Genomic DNA, 15854 nt, shown 5'->3' with positions numbered 1-15854 from the left:
TTAGCAATTGCCGCATTTTATGATTATGAAATTTGGCAAATGGATGTCAAAACTGCATTCCTGAATGGATTCCTGGAAGAAGAGTTGTATATGATGCAACCAGAAGGTTTTGTCGATCCAAAGGGAGCTAACAAAGTGTGCAAGCTCCAACGATCCATTTATGGACTGGTACAAGCCTCTCGGAGTTGGAATAAACGTTTTGATAGTGTGATCAAAGCATTTGGTTTTATACAGACTTTTGGAGAAGCCTGTATTTACAAGAAAGTGAGTGGGAGCTCTGTAGCATTTCTGATATTATATGTGGATGACATATTACTGATTGGAAATGATATAGAATTTCTGGATAGCATAAAGGGATACTTGAATAAAAGTTTTTCAATGAAAGACCTCGGTGAAGCTGCTTACATATTAGGCATTAAGATCTATAGAGACAGATCAAGACGCTTAATTGGACTTTCACAAAGCACATACCTTGACAAAATTTTGAAGAAATTCAAAATGGATCAAGCAAAGAAAGGGTTCTTGCCTGTGTTACAAGGTGTGAAATTGAGTAAGACTCAATGCCCGACCACTGCAGAAGATAGAGAGAATATGAAAGATGTTCCCTATGCATCAACCATAGGCTCTATCATGTATGCAATGCTGTGTACCAGACCTGATGTGTGCCTTGCTATAAGTTTAGCAGGGAGGTACCAAAGTAATCCAGGAATGGATCACTGGACAGCGGTCAAGAACATCCTGAAATACCTGAAAAGGACTAAGGATATGTTTCTCGTATATGGAAGTGACAAAGAGCTCATCGTAAAAGGTTACGTTGATACAAGCTTTGACACTGATCCGGACGATTCTAAATCGCAAACCGGATACATGTTTACATTAAACGGTGGAGCTGTCAGTTGGTGCAGTTCTAAACAAAGCGTCGTAGCGGGATCTACATGTGAAGCGGAATACATAGCTGCTTCGGAAGCAGCAAATGAAGGAGTCTGGATGAAGGAGTTCATATCCGATCTAGGTGTCATACCTAGTGCATCGGGTCCAATGAAAATCTTTTGTGACAATACTGGTGCAATTGCCTTGGCAAAGGAATCCAGATTTCACAAAAGGACCAAACACATCAAGAGACGCTTCAACTCCATCCGGGATCTAGTCCAGGTGGGAGACATAGAGATTTGCAAGATACATACGGATCTGAATATTGCAGACCCGTTGACTAAGCCTCTTCCACGAGCAAAACATGATCAGCACCAAAGCTCCATGGGTGTTAGATTCATTACAGTGTAATCTAGATTATTGACTCTAGTGCAAGTGGGAGACTGAAGGAAATATGCACTAGAGGCAATAATAAAGTTATTATTTATTTCCTTATAATCATGATAAATGTTTATTATTCATGCTAGAATTGTATTTTCCGGAAACATAATACATGTGTGAATACATAGACAAACAGAGTGTCACTAGTATGCCTCTACTTGACTAGCTCGTTAATCAAAGATGGTTATGTTTCCTAACCATGAACAATGAGTTGTTATTTGATTAACGAGGTCACATCATTAGTAGAATGATCTGATTGACATGACCCATTCCATTAGCTTAGCACCTGATCGTTTAGTATGTTGCTATTGCTTTCTTCATGACTTATACAGGTTCCTACGACTATGAGATTATGCAACTCCCGTTTACCGGAGGAACACTTTGGGTACTACCAAACGTCACAACGTAAATGGGTGATTATAAAGGAGTACTACAGGTGTCTCCAATGGTCGATGTTGGGTTGGCGTATTTCGAGATTAGGATTTGTCACTCCGATTGTCGGAGAGGTATCTCTGGGCCCTCTCGGTAATACACATCACATAAGCCTTGCAAGCATTACAACTAATATGTTAGTTGTGAGATGATGTATTACGGAACGAGTAAAGAGACCTGCCGTTAACGAGATTGAACTAGGTATTGGATACCGACGATCGAATCTCGGGCAAGTAACATATCGATGACAAAGGGAACAACGTATGTTGTTATGCGGTCTGACCGATAAAGATCTTCGTAGAATATGTAGGAGCCAATATGGGCATCCAGGTCCCGCTATTGGTTATTGACCAGAGACATGTCTCGGTCATGTCTACATTGTTCTCGAACCCGTAGGGTCCGCACGCTTAAGGTTACGATGACAGTTATATTATGAGTTTATGCATTTTGATGTACCGAAGGTTGTTCGGAGTCCCGGATGTGATCACGGACATGACGAGGAGTCTCGAAATGGTCGAGACGTAAAGATTGATATATTGGAAGCCTATGTTTGGACATCGGAAGTGTTCCGGGTGAAATCAGGATTTTACCGGGTTACCGGGAGGTTACCGGAACCCCCCGGGAGCCATATGGGCCATCATGGGCCTTAGTGGAAAGGAGAAAGGGGCAGCCCAAGGTGGTTGCGCCTCTTTCCCCTCCCCTAGTCCTATTAGGACTAGGAGAAGGTGGCCGGCCCCCCTCTCTCCCTTCCCCTCCGAGGAATCCTAGTTGGACTAGGATTGGGGGGAGGAATCCTACTCCCAGAGGGAGTAGGACTCTCCTGCGCCTCCCTCTTTGGCCGGCCAGCCTCCCCTCCTCTCCTCCTTTATATACGGAGGCAGGGGCACCTCTAAACACACAAGTTGACACAAGTTGATCCACGTGATCGATTCTTTAGCCGTGTGCGGTGCCCCCTGCCACCATATTCCTCGATAATACTGTAGCGGAGTTTAGGCGAAGCCCTGCTGCTGTAGTTCATCAAGATCGTCACCACGCCGTCGTGCTGACGAAACTCTTCCCCGACACTTTGCTGGATCGGAGTCCGGGGATCGTCATCGAGCTGAACGTGTGCTCGAACTCGGAGGTGCCGTAGTTTCGGTGCTTGATCGGTTGGATCGTGAAGACGTACGACTACTTTCTCTACGTCGTGTCATTGCTTCCGCAGTCGGTCTGCGTTGGGTACGTAGACAACACTCTCCTCTCGTTGCTATGCATCACATGATCCTGTGTGCGCGTAGGAAATTTTTTGAAATTACTACGAAACCCAACATTCCAATAGGTTGGTTGCTTGCTCCATTGTTCCTGAGAACGGAGTCTTGGTAATCTTACCCATGAGGCATGGTTCGCACGTGTCAAATGATTCGTAAGCAAGAGACTCTAAAAGTCCATCTGTATGGAGCTTCTTCATGCGTTTGACACCTATGTGACCAAGGCGGCAGTGCCACAAGTATGTGGGACTATCATTATCAACCTTACATCTTTTGGCATTCACACTATGAATATGTGTAGCATTACGCTCGAGATTCATTAAGAATAAACCATTCACCATAGGAGCATGACCATAAAACATATCTCTCATATAAATAGAACAACCATTATTTTTGGATTTAAATGAGTAGCCATCTCGTATTAAACAAGATCCTGATACAATGTTCATGCTCAAACTTGACACTAAATAACAATTATTGAGGTTCAAAACTAATCCCGTAGGTAAATGTAGAGGTAGCGTGCCGACGACGATCACATCGACCTTGGAACCATTCCCGACGTGCATAGTCACCTCGTCCTTCGCCAATCTCCGCTTATTCCGCAGCTCCTGCTTTGAGTTACAAATGTGAGCAACTGCACCGGTATCAAATACCCAGGAGCTACTACGAGTATTGGTAAGGTACACATCAATTACATGTATATCACATATACCTTTCGTTTTGCCGGCCTTCTTATCCGCTAAGTATTTGGGGCAGTTCCGCTTCCAGTGACCACTTCCCTTGCAATAAAAACACTCAGTCTCGGGCTTGGGTCCATTCTTTGGCTTCTTCCCGGCAGCTTGCTTACTGGGCACGGCAACTCCCTTGCCGTCCTTCTTGAAGTTCTTCTTACCCTTGCCTTTCTTGAACTTAGTGGTTTTATTCACCATCAACACTTGATGGTCCTTTTTGACTTCTACCTCTGCTGATTTCAGCATTGCAAATACTTCAGGAATGGTCTTTTCCATCCCCTGCATATTGAAGTTCATCACAAAGCTCTTGTAGCTTGGTGGAAGCGACTAGAGGATTCTGTCAATGACCGCGTCATCCGGGAGATTAACTCCCAGCTGAGTCAAGCGGTTATGTAACCCAGACATAGTGAGTATGTGCTCACTGACAGAACTATTTTCCTCCATCTTACAGCTAAAGAACTTGTCGGAGACTTCATATCTCTCGACCGGGCATGAGCTTGGAAAACCATTTTCAGCTCTTCGAACATCTCATATGCTCCGTGTCGCTCAAAACGCTTTTGGAGCCCCGGTTCTAAGCTGTAAAGCATGCCGCACTGAACGAGGGAGTAATCATCAGCACGTGTCTGCCAAGCGTTCATAATGTCTTGGTTCTGTGGGACGGGTGCGTCACCTAGCGGTGCTTCTAGGACATAATCTTTCTTGGCAGCTATGAGGATGATCCTCAGGTTCCGGACCCAGTCCATATAGTTGCTGCCATCGTCTTTCAGCTTGGTTTTCTCTAGGAACGCGTTGAAGTTGAGGACAACGTTGGCCATTTGATCTACACGACATATTGTAAAGATTTTAGACTAAGTTCATGATAATTAAGTTCATGTAATCAAATTATATAATGAACTCCCACTTAGATAGACATCCCTCCAGTCATCTAAGTATAACATGATCCAAGTTAACTGGGCCGTGTCCGATCATCACGTGAGACGGACTAGTCAACATCGGTGAACATCTTCATGTTGATCGTATCTTCTATACGACTCATGCTCGACCTTCGGTCTTCTGTGTTCCGAGGCCATGTCTGTACATGCTAGGCTCGTCAAGTCAACCTAAGTGTTTCGCGTGTGTAAATCTGTCTTACACCCGTTGTATGTGAACGTTGGAATCTATCACACCCGATCATCACGTGGTGCTTCGAAACAACGAACTGTCGCAATGGTGCACAGTTAGGGGGAACACTTTCTTGAAATTATTATGATGGATCATCGTATTTACTACCGCCGTTCTAAGTAAACAAGATGCAAAAACATGATAAACATCACATGCAATCAAATAATAATAGTGACATGATATGGCCAATATCACATAGCTCCTTTGATCTCCATCTTGGCGCTCCATGATCATCTTGTCACCGGCATGACACCATGATCTCCATCATCGTGTCTCCATGAAGTTGCTCGCCAACTATTACTTCTACTACTATGGCTAATGCGTTTAGCAATAAAGTAAAGTAATTTACATGGCGTTTCTCAATGATACGCAGGTCATACAAAAAATAAAGACAACTCCTATGGCTCCTGCCGGTTGTCATACTCATCGACATGCAAGTCGTGATTCCTATTACAAGAACATGATCTCATACATCACATATATATCATTCATCATTCATCACAACTTTGGCCATATCACATCACAGATCACTTGCTGCAAAAACAAGTTAGACGTCCTCTAATTGTTGTTGCAAGTTTTACGTGGCTGCAAAAGGGTTCTAGCAAGAACGTTTTCTTACCTACGTAATAGCCACAACATGATTTGTCAACTTCTATTTACCCTTCATAAGGACCCTTTTCATCGAATCCACTCCAACTAAAGTGGGAAAGACAGACACCCGCTAGCCACCTTATGCAACTAGTGCATGTCAGTCGGTGGAACCAGTCTCACGTAAGCGTACGTGTAAGGTCGGTCCGGGCCGCTTCATCCCACAATACCGCTGAAGCAAGATAAGACTAGTAGCGGCAAGAAAGTTGACAACATCTACGCCCACAATAAATTGTGTTCTACTCGTGCAAGGAGAACTACGCATAGACCTAGCTCATGATGCCACTGTTGGGGAACGTTGCAGAAAACAAAAAATTTCCTACGGTTTCACCAAGATCCATCTATGAGTTCATCTAGCAACGAGTGATCGGATTGCATCTACATACCTTTGTAGATCACGCGCGGAAGCGTTCAAAGAACGGAGATGAGGAAGTCGTACTCGACGTGATCCAAATCACCGGAGATCCTAGCGCCGAACGGACGGCACCTCCGCGTTCAACACACGTACGGTCAACGTGACGTCTCCTCCTTCTTGATCCAGCAAGGGGGAAGGAGAGGTTGAGGAAGATGGCTCCAGCAGCAGCACGATGGCATGGTGGTGGTGGAGCAGCAGTACTCCGGCAGGGCTTTGCCAAGCTCGTGACGGAGGAGGAGATGTGTTGGGGAGGGGAGGGGCTGCGCCTTGGATGTACTCTGCAGCCCTCCCCTCACCCCTCTATTTATAGGGGAAGGGGAAGGGGCCCGGCCCCCTCTAGATGAGATCTAGAGGGGGGGCGGCGGCCAAGGGGAGGGGGGCTTGCCCCCCAAGCAAGGGGGCGCCCCCCTCAGGGTTTCCCCCAACCCTAGGCGCATGGGCCCTAGGGGGAGTGGCGCCCCAGCCCACTTTGGGCTGGATCCCTTCCTCATACAGCCCATAAGGCCCTCCGAGAGAGGTGGCCCCTCCCGGTGGACCCCCGGAACCCCTCCGGTGGCCCCGGTACAATACCGATATGCCCCCGAACCTTTCCGGTGACCGTATGACAACTTCCCATATATAATTCTTTACCTCCGGATTATTCCGGAACTCCTCATGACGTCCAGGATCTCATCCGGGACTCCGAACAACTTTCGGATTACTGCATACTCATATCTATACAACCCTAGCGTCACCGAACCTTAAGTGTGTAGACTCTACGGGTTCAGGAGACAAGCAGACATGACCGAGATGACTCTCTGGTCAATAACCAACAGCGGGATCTGGATACCCATGTTGGCTCCCACATGCTCCTCGATGATCTCATCGGATGAACCACGATGTCGAGGACCTAATCAATCCCGTACTCAATTCCCTTTGTCAATCGGTACGTTACTTGCCAGAGACTTGATCGTCGGTATCCCAATACCTTGTTGAGTCTCGTTACCGGCAAGTCACTTTACTCGTACCATAATGCATGATCCCGTGATCAACCACTTGATCACATTGAGCTCATTATGATGATGCATTACCGAGTGGGCCCAGAGATACCTCTCCGTCATACGGAGTGACAAATCCCAGTCTTGATTCGTGCCAACCCAACAGACACTTTTGGAGATACTTGTAATGTACCTTTATAGTCACCCAGTTACGTTGTGACGTTTGGCACACCCAAGGCACTCCTACGGTATCCGGGAGTTGCATAATATCATAGTCTAAGGAAATGATACTTGACATCCAGAAAAGCTACAGCAAACGAACTACACGATCTTTGTGCTATGCTTAGGTTTGGGTCTTGTCCATCACATCATTCTCCTAATGATGTGATCCCGTTATCAATGACATCCCCATGTCCATAGCCAGGAAACCATGACTATCTCTTGATCAACGAGCTAGTCAACTAGAGGCTCACTAGGGACACATTATGGTCTATGTATTCACACATGTATTACGATTTCCGGACAATACAATTATAGCATGAATAATAGACAATTATCATGAACAAGGAAATATAATAATCATTTTATTATTGCCTCTAGGGCATATTTCCAACATATCTTTACGAGGCTTTTGCCATCTTAATTGGTATCCCTTGTCTTGATGAGGCTCTCTTGTTCTATCTTCACCACGGGTTGTCACAAGAATAGGTTCTCTATATGCTTATTAGTAAGCTTGTGAACCCATTTGCTAGTTGTGTGTGGGAATGATAGGCCTTGCACCGTGTGCCTCATTCTTCCAAGACTATGTTGATGCTTAATGCTCATCCATACATTAGTCTTCTCAAGTGCTTTGCCATGACTCACACACATCATTTTGGTTGAGCCTACTCTTAAGTTGCCTCTTTTATATGTTGCTCAACCATGTGTTTGTTGCAAGTGCTAGGCTTTGTTTCCTACATGCTCACTTGCAGTTGTTGTGAGTTTCTATTGATTTTCGGGGAGTGATGATCTTATTTTGTGCACTTGGTATCCTAATGCAAATGTTGTAAGGAGTGCACAAATCATGGAGAGCTTCACTAGTGTCTTTAGAACACTTTGTTACTCTCTTGCACTTGTCATGAGGTTCTATTGATCTTGGGGGAGTGACGATCCTATTTTGTGCTCATTGTATCCAATTACAAAACTAAATTGTGCACAAATCATGGGGAGCTTCTCTAGTTTCTCTAGAACACTCCTTTGCTCATATCGTAATTTATTTCATTCATATGGCACGTAGGATCATTGTTCTAGTTGGCTCAATTGATATCCGTTGATTGCTTGCTTTAATTGGTATATTTTGATTGCCTGATTGCTTGTTTCTCTCTTTTTTTATGTCTTTGTGGCATATCATTATTTTGCTATCTTTGTGCCTCAATATAGTTTGTGTTCCTCCAAGTATTTACCTTTGGTTATGTGTGTTGCATTTCACTCACTTGTTGAGAAATACACAATTTATGGAGGACCACAATTTATATTGGCCTTCTAAGCTTTTCGTCCATTTTGGCAATCGATGCCAATGGGGGAGAAGTTTCAGAGAGTTTTGTCGAGAAGTTTAGAGAGTTGTCTCTTCTAGCTTTGGTTTGTTCCTAAGCATACGGATCTCCTACGCATGCATTATTGGTTGTTGCATAGCATGGTGATGCATAATTCCTTATATAAACTCTCTTGAAAGTGATTGTCATCAATTACCAAAATGGGGGAGATTGAAAGGACATGCGGTGCCCCCATGTGTGGTTTTGGTAATTTATGACATTCTCTATGGACTAATGGTTGCATTGAGTTATATTTGAAGGATTTGTCCATAGGCATTTCTTGAAGTCCATGTGTTGGTTTCAAGGAGTTTATGTGTTGACCAAGGTGCTATTAAGGAATTAGCCAAAGATTGGTCATGTGAGTGTTGAGCTTATTGCAAGCATGTCTTGAAGAAGAAGATTGTGTGATCATTCATGTTTACCTTCATGACATCATCCAAACGAAGAGAGTTGGAAATATTCAAGGTTGATCAAGACTATGTCAAGAGTGAATCAAGTTGATCAACTCACAGAGCGTAAAAGATGTACCAAGAGGGATCAAGTGATCCCATGGTATGGTAAGCATTGTCCATTGCACTTTGTGTACTAACCCATGGTCTATGTGAGAGTTTTATGTGGGGTTAGGTACGTGTCCATGGGCTTGCGTAAAGAGGAAGATAACATACAACCCATGGAAAGGATGACATCAAGTGGTGATCGTCATCAAGATTGCCGTGTGCAAGTTCAGGTGGAGCACGACGAAGAGATCAAGTTCTTGAAGCTTTCCATCCATTGTGGTGTCAATGGACTTGTGAAGATGTGCCGAAGAGTGGCTCACCCATAGTGGAGTATGGGGGAGCAATCATCTAGTCTTCATCGAGCCAACGCAATCAAGAAAGGTGGTCCAACTTGAGGGAGTCAAGATCGTCATCATCTAGCTCAAGTGGACCATATGCAAGGCAAAGGTTCGCCCTTGATAGGCTTTCTATTTTACCGGTCTCGTGGTGGTAGTTGGGAGACTGGGTTATAGGATCGTTTGCCGTACTATCAAGGGGGGCTCTCAAGTTGGTGGCTTGATCATATCTTTAGTAAAGAGCTCAAACCATTGCATCCTTGCATCATGTTTCTTGGTTCTTGTTCGGTTCTCTATGTGAGTCTTAGAGCTTATGGTCATCTTGATGACAAGCTTGAGTTCATCGAAAACGGAGTTCGCATGCGTCTTCTATGATGTTTTCGGTGTTGGAGGTTTTACCAGTCTTATCTGAGGAAGGGTCCTCACCATTTTCTTATGGGTCTTTTCTAATTTGCTTCTTATTTATATTTCTTTCAAGATTGTGTTAGCTCTTGTCGCTAGCTTTCCAACAAACTTGGTTTCATCAAATTCGGAGTCCGTTTGCAAAAGTTGTGGCAGTTTTGGTGTTCTGAAAAGGCTGCAGCGGTACTACCGCGGATTGGAGCGGATGTAATTTTTTACTACCGCTCCAGAGCGGTACTACCGTGGCTCCTACAGCGGTAGTACCGTTTCGGATCGAAAAATCGTCCCAAGTCCTGCGGTGGTAGGCCCGGATGTATTTTTTAGTACCGCTCGCTAGCAGTAGTACCACTATCCTTTGCGGTAGTACCGTGATCCCTAGCGGTAGTACCGTGAGGACGAGCGGTAGTACCGCTCCGGCGGTTCTACTGGCCTTTTGCCTCCTCATTGTTGTTTTTCAAAGGGGTAGTACCGCTTTGTGCGGGCTGTGAGCATAACGGTTGGATTTTCCCCCACCTATAAAAGGGGGTCTTCTTCCCCATTGAACCTGATCTCTTTAGCTCGTGTTCTTCCCCCATTGTTGACCTTCTTCGAGCTTGCTAACACTCAATCCCTCCAATGATTCTTGCTAGTTCTTGAGGGAAAAGAGAGAGGAGATATAGATCCACATATCCACCAATCACTTTCTCCTCTAAGTGAGGGGAACCCCTTGGATCTAGATCTTGGAGTTCTTCGTGTTCTTCTTTCGTTCTTCCTCTCATTTTCCTCCCTAACATTAGTTGCTTTGGTAGGATTTGGGATAGAAGGACTTGGGCACTCCGTGTGCCCTTGCCATTGCATTTGGTGCATCGGTTTGAGTTCTCCACGGTGATACGTGGAAGTGAAGTTTGAGAAGCTTATTACTCTTGGGTGTTTGGGCACCCTAGAGCTTGTTCCTCTTGGGTGCCTTGGCGCCCTAGATGATTGGTGGTGTTCTGAGCTCAATCATTGTGGTGCAAAGCTCCGGGCAAGCGTCGGGGTCTCCAATTAGGTTGTGGAGATTGCCCCGAGCAATTTCACGGGTTCCGGTGACCGCCCCCAAGGGTTGCCAACGTGTACGGATTTGGTGACCGCCCCCAAGGGTTGCCATTTGTACGGGTTCGGTGACCGCACTCAAGGGTCCCTTAGTGGAATCACGACATCTTGCATTGTGCGAGGGCGTGAGGAGATTACGGTGGCCCTAGTCGCTTCTTGGGGAGCATTGTGCCTCCACACCGCTCCAAACGGGGATTAGCATCCGCAAGGGTGTGAACTTCGGGATACATCGTCGTCTCCGCGTGCCTCGGTTATCTCTTACCCAAGCTCTTTGCTCATGCACTTTACTTTGTGATAGCCATATTGTTTCTTGTCATATATCTTGCTATCACCTAGTAGTTTATCTTGCTTAGCATAAGTTGTTGTTGCATATAGGTGAGCCTAGTTCTTGTAGGTTTTGTGCTTGACAAATTAACCGCTAGGTTTATTCCGCATTTGTTCAAGCCTAAACCATAATTATTTTAAAGCACCTATTCACCCCCCTCTAGGCGACATCCACGATCTTTCAACAGATGGGTCCCGCTTTTCGCTGACATGACAATGCTTTGTCGAAGACAACACTAGATAGGTCAAAATGCGAAAACATCCCCAACATTCTTCCCCATGTCCTTGGACTTTGTCCAGCCGCCCCGAGGAGAGGAGGTCCTCATCCCGTGCGCCGCTGCAAGTAGCAGCACCACCGGAGCACATGTCGTCGTCGCCGCCCGAGTTAACCGTCATCGTGCCCACCTGCATACTCTCACCTCCTTCACTAATCTTCTTCCATGCCCCTTCTTCCTCATGGCGGTTGCACAAGGGCGATTTTGCCAGACCCGCCCCTCCCCTGCCGCGACTCCGCTCGGCTCCTCCTCGTACTTCACGTCATCCCTGCACGACCACCACGGGCTACCAGTACAGCGAGCTGTTGTCATCCGTTGTGCCCACCCTAGCGAGCCCCACCACACCACGACTCCCAGGCGGCCGAATCTCGACGGCGCGCCGGATCGAAGTATTTGGTCCGTTGTGCCATGGCTCGCTAGTCAGGATCCAGCTACGCATCGCCGCCGTCATCTGCCGACGAGCGGCCAACCCCTGCCTCGACGACACCCACCGGTAGTGGGAGAATCACGAGGGATGAGCGATTCGGTTGCTCCTCCCATGCCGACGAGCTCAACTAGTGATGCCCTCACCTCTGCCCTCCTCCCTCAATCACCTCGGCTGTAAGAGAACTAGTGGGCTCATCATCTTCGCGAGATGCTTCTCGTCGTCGTCCGGATCCAGCGAGTGATGTCGCGCTGCCACCCTAGTTTGGCCTCCTTCGCGAAGGATGCAGCACCACCAGTGTTGACCGCCCCAACCAGCGGCGAGGGATGCACATGGGGCTGATTGCATTTTTTATTTTTGATTCCAGGATGTTTGTGTAAAATCCAAGGACTAGTTTGTAAATTTAGATTACAATTGATCTGGCACAAAATGTTACACCACATAGGCAAAAAAACGACCTCACCTGTCATAAACATGCTCAAATGAGGCTTATCCGCCGATCAGTGTTTTTTGCAAAAACATTACTAAAGATATGGTGTTTTCTACAAAAAAATTGTATTGTAGTGTTTTTCGCAAACCTAACCTTCAAACTGGTGGTTTTCTGTAATTTACTCCTTTTCAGGAGATACTACGTCAGATTATGTTTGCTACCATGCACCTTCCTGAAGTTCAGATGATAAAAGCTTATCTATACCTAAATACTCCCTCGTCCATCGTGCTTTTAGTTCAAAGTTCATTCTTAATGTCTTTTTTTCTTGACATGCACGCTATCCATGTAAGCACATGGGACGCCCCCGATTCAATCATACACTAATCATGCACGCAAATGTGTACGATCAAGATCAAGGACTCACGGGAAGATATCACAACACAACTCTACAAATAAAATAAGTCATACAAGCATCATAATACAAGCCAGGGGCCTCGAGGGCTCGAATACAAGTGCTCGATCATAGACGAGTCAGCGGAAGCAACAATATCTGAGTACAGACATAAGTTAAACGAGTTTGCCTTAAGAAGGCTAGCACAAACTGGGATACGGATCGAAAGAGGCGCAGGCCTCCTGCCTGGGATCCTCCTAACTACTCCTGGTCGTCGTCAGCGGGCTGCACGTAGTAGTAGGCACCTTCGGTGTAGTAGGGGTCGTCGTCGACGGTGGCGTCTGGCTCCTGGACTCCAGCATCTGGTTGCGACAACCAAAAAGAAAGGAAAGTGGGAAAGGGGGGAAGAAAGCAACCGTGAGTACTCATCCAAAGTACTCGCAAGCAAGGAACTACACTACATATGCATGGGTATATGTGTAAGGAGGCCATATCAGTGGACTGAACTGCAGAATGCCAGAATAAGAGGGGGATAGCTAATCCTGTCGAAGACTACGCTTCTGGCAGCCTCCGTCTTGCAGCATGTAGGAGAGAGTAGATTGAAGTCCTCCAAGTAGCATCTCCAAGTAGCAACTCCAAGTAGCAACTCCAAGTAGCATCTCCAGTAGCATCGCATAGCATAATCCTACCCGGCGATCCTCCCCTCGTCGCCCTGTGGAAAAGCGATCACCGGGTTGTCTGTGGAACTTGGAAGGGTGTGTTTTATTAAGTATCCGGTTCTAGTTGTCATAAGGTCAAGGTACAACTCCAAGTCGTCCTGTTACCGAAGATCACGGCTATTCGAATAGATTAACTTCCCTGCAGGGGTGCACCAACTTACCCAACACGCTTGATCCCATTTGGCCGGACACACTTTCCTGGGTCATGCCCGGCCTCGGAAGATCAACACGTCGCAGCCCCACCTAGGCAAAACAGAGAGGCCAGCACGCCGGTCTAAACCTAAGCGCACAGGGGTCTAGGCCCATCGCCCATAGCACACCTGCACGTTGCAAGGGCGGCCGGAAGCAGAACTAGCCCCCTTAATACAAGAGCAGGCTTACGTTCCAATCCGGCGCGCGCCGCTCCGTCGCTGACGTCTGAAGTGCTTCGGCTGATACCACGACGTCGGGATACCCATAACTACTCCCACGTAGATGGTTAGTGCGTATAGGCTCGTAGCCAACTCAGATCAAACACCAAGATCTCGTTAAGCGTGTTAAATATCCGCGAACGCCGAACAGGGCCAGGCCCACCTCTCTCCTAGGTGGTCTCAACCTGCCCTGTCGCTCCGCCACAAAGTAACAGTCGGGGGCTGTCGGGAACCCAGGCCCACCTCTACCGGGATGGAGCCACCTGTCCTTTCAGCCCCCTCATCAGAATCACTTGCGGGTACTCATCGAGCTGACCCGACTTTAGTCACCATCTGTATAGTATGTATGTATGTATAGTATATACCCGTGATCACCTCCCGAGTGATCACGACCCAATAGTATAGCAAGCAGACTGACAAGAATGTAGGGCCAATGATGATAAACTAGCATCATATACTAAGTATTTAGGATTGCAGGTAAGGTATCAACAAATGTAGCAACAATGTCAGGCTATGCATCAGAATAGGATTAACGGGAAGCAGTAACATGCTACACTACTCTAATGCAAGCAGTATAGAGGAGAATAGGCGATATCTGGTGATCAAGGGGGGGGGCTTGCCTGGTTGCTCTGGCAAGAGAGAGGGGTCGTCAACTCCGTAGTCGAACTGGGCAGCAACGGCGTCGGTCTCGTAGTCTACCGAAGAGAAGAGGGGGGAAGAAACAATAAATACAGCGCAAACATAAGCAAGACGATGCAAGACATGACAAAGAGCGGTGCTAGGTGTGTCCTAACGCAGTATGAGGTGATGCCGGCGAAGGGGGGAAAACATCCGGGAAAGTATTCCCGGTGTTTCGTGTTTTCTGACAGATGAACCGGAGGGGGAAAGTTGCGGGTTTGATATGTTAGGGGTGTGTGGTGGACGAACGGGCTGCGTATCCGGGTTCGTCTCGTCGTTCTGAGCAACTTTCATGTACAAAGTTTTTTCATCTGAGCTACGGTTTATTTTATATTAATTTTAAAAGATTAAAATCATTTTTAGCATTTATTTAATTATTTTAATCCAACATTATCCAGAACAATGCACGCTGACGTCAGCATGACGTCAGCATGACGTCAGCAGTCAACAGAGGCGTTGACTGGTCAACTGACGTGTGGGTCCCGTTTGTCATTGACTGTTTAGTCTAATTAATGTTTAATTAATCCAATTACCGTTTAATTAAACTAATTAGTTAATTAGATTAATCTAATTATGATTAATTCCTTAATTAATTCCTTAATTAATTAATTAATTTAATTATTATTTATTTACTTAATTATTTTTATTAATATTTCTTTTTAAACGTTTCTGGGGCTGGGGCCCCCATGCTAGTGGCCTAGAGGGGCCATAGCGGGCGTGGGTTCACAGGCGTCGGGCGCCGGGTGCGGGCGCACCCGAGCGGGCGCTCGCCCGCAGGGCGGGACGAGGCCGCCCGGGGCACCGACGGCGGGGCACGGCGGGCGGAGGCGAGGGGTGGCGCTGGTGCGGCCAGTGGCGCGGTGGCACGGCCGTGGGAGGAGGAGAGGGCGGAGACTAGGCGTGGCGAGGCACGGGGCCATGGGGCGCCGGCCGGAGCAGCAGGGGGGGCAGGCGGTGATGGGAGGCGGCGCAGAGGGGCGAGGCCACCGGTGACGGGGCGCTGCAGTGGTGGTGGCCGCACCGCCGCAGCACAGCAGCTGCTGCTGCACCTCGTGGCGGGGCACGGCCAAGAACGGCAAGGGGCGACGGTGTGACCGACGCGGTGGTGCGCGTGTGCACGGTCGGCCTCGAGCAGAGGCAGGAAAGGAGAAGGACGAAGCCGTGGCCTCACCGGGATTCGTAGGGACGGGACAGCTGGGGTTGAGGAGGAGGACGGTGACGAGCGGCGTAGGGGATGCAGGCCGGCGGGGAGGAGGATGCAGTCCGGTGGGGGGGAGCTCCGGGCGCCGGCATCGGCATCGGGTGGTGTGGTGGCCTCGGATGCGGTCGAGGACGAGCGGCGATGGGGTCGGGGTGCTACGTCGCCGACCTAGATTCCGGGGAGGAGAGGGGTGCGAGGAGGGGC

This window comes from Triticum dicoccoides, chromosome 5A (assembly GCF_002162155.2).
Source record: "Triticum dicoccoides isolate Atlit2015 ecotype Zavitan chromosome 5A, WEW_v2.0, whole genome shotgun sequence".
NCBI lineage: Eukaryota > Viridiplantae > Streptophyta > Magnoliopsida > Poales > Poaceae > Triticum > Triticum dicoccoides.
The sequence above is the reverse complement of the archived record's forward strand: the minus strand, read 5'-3'. Positions refer to the sequence as shown.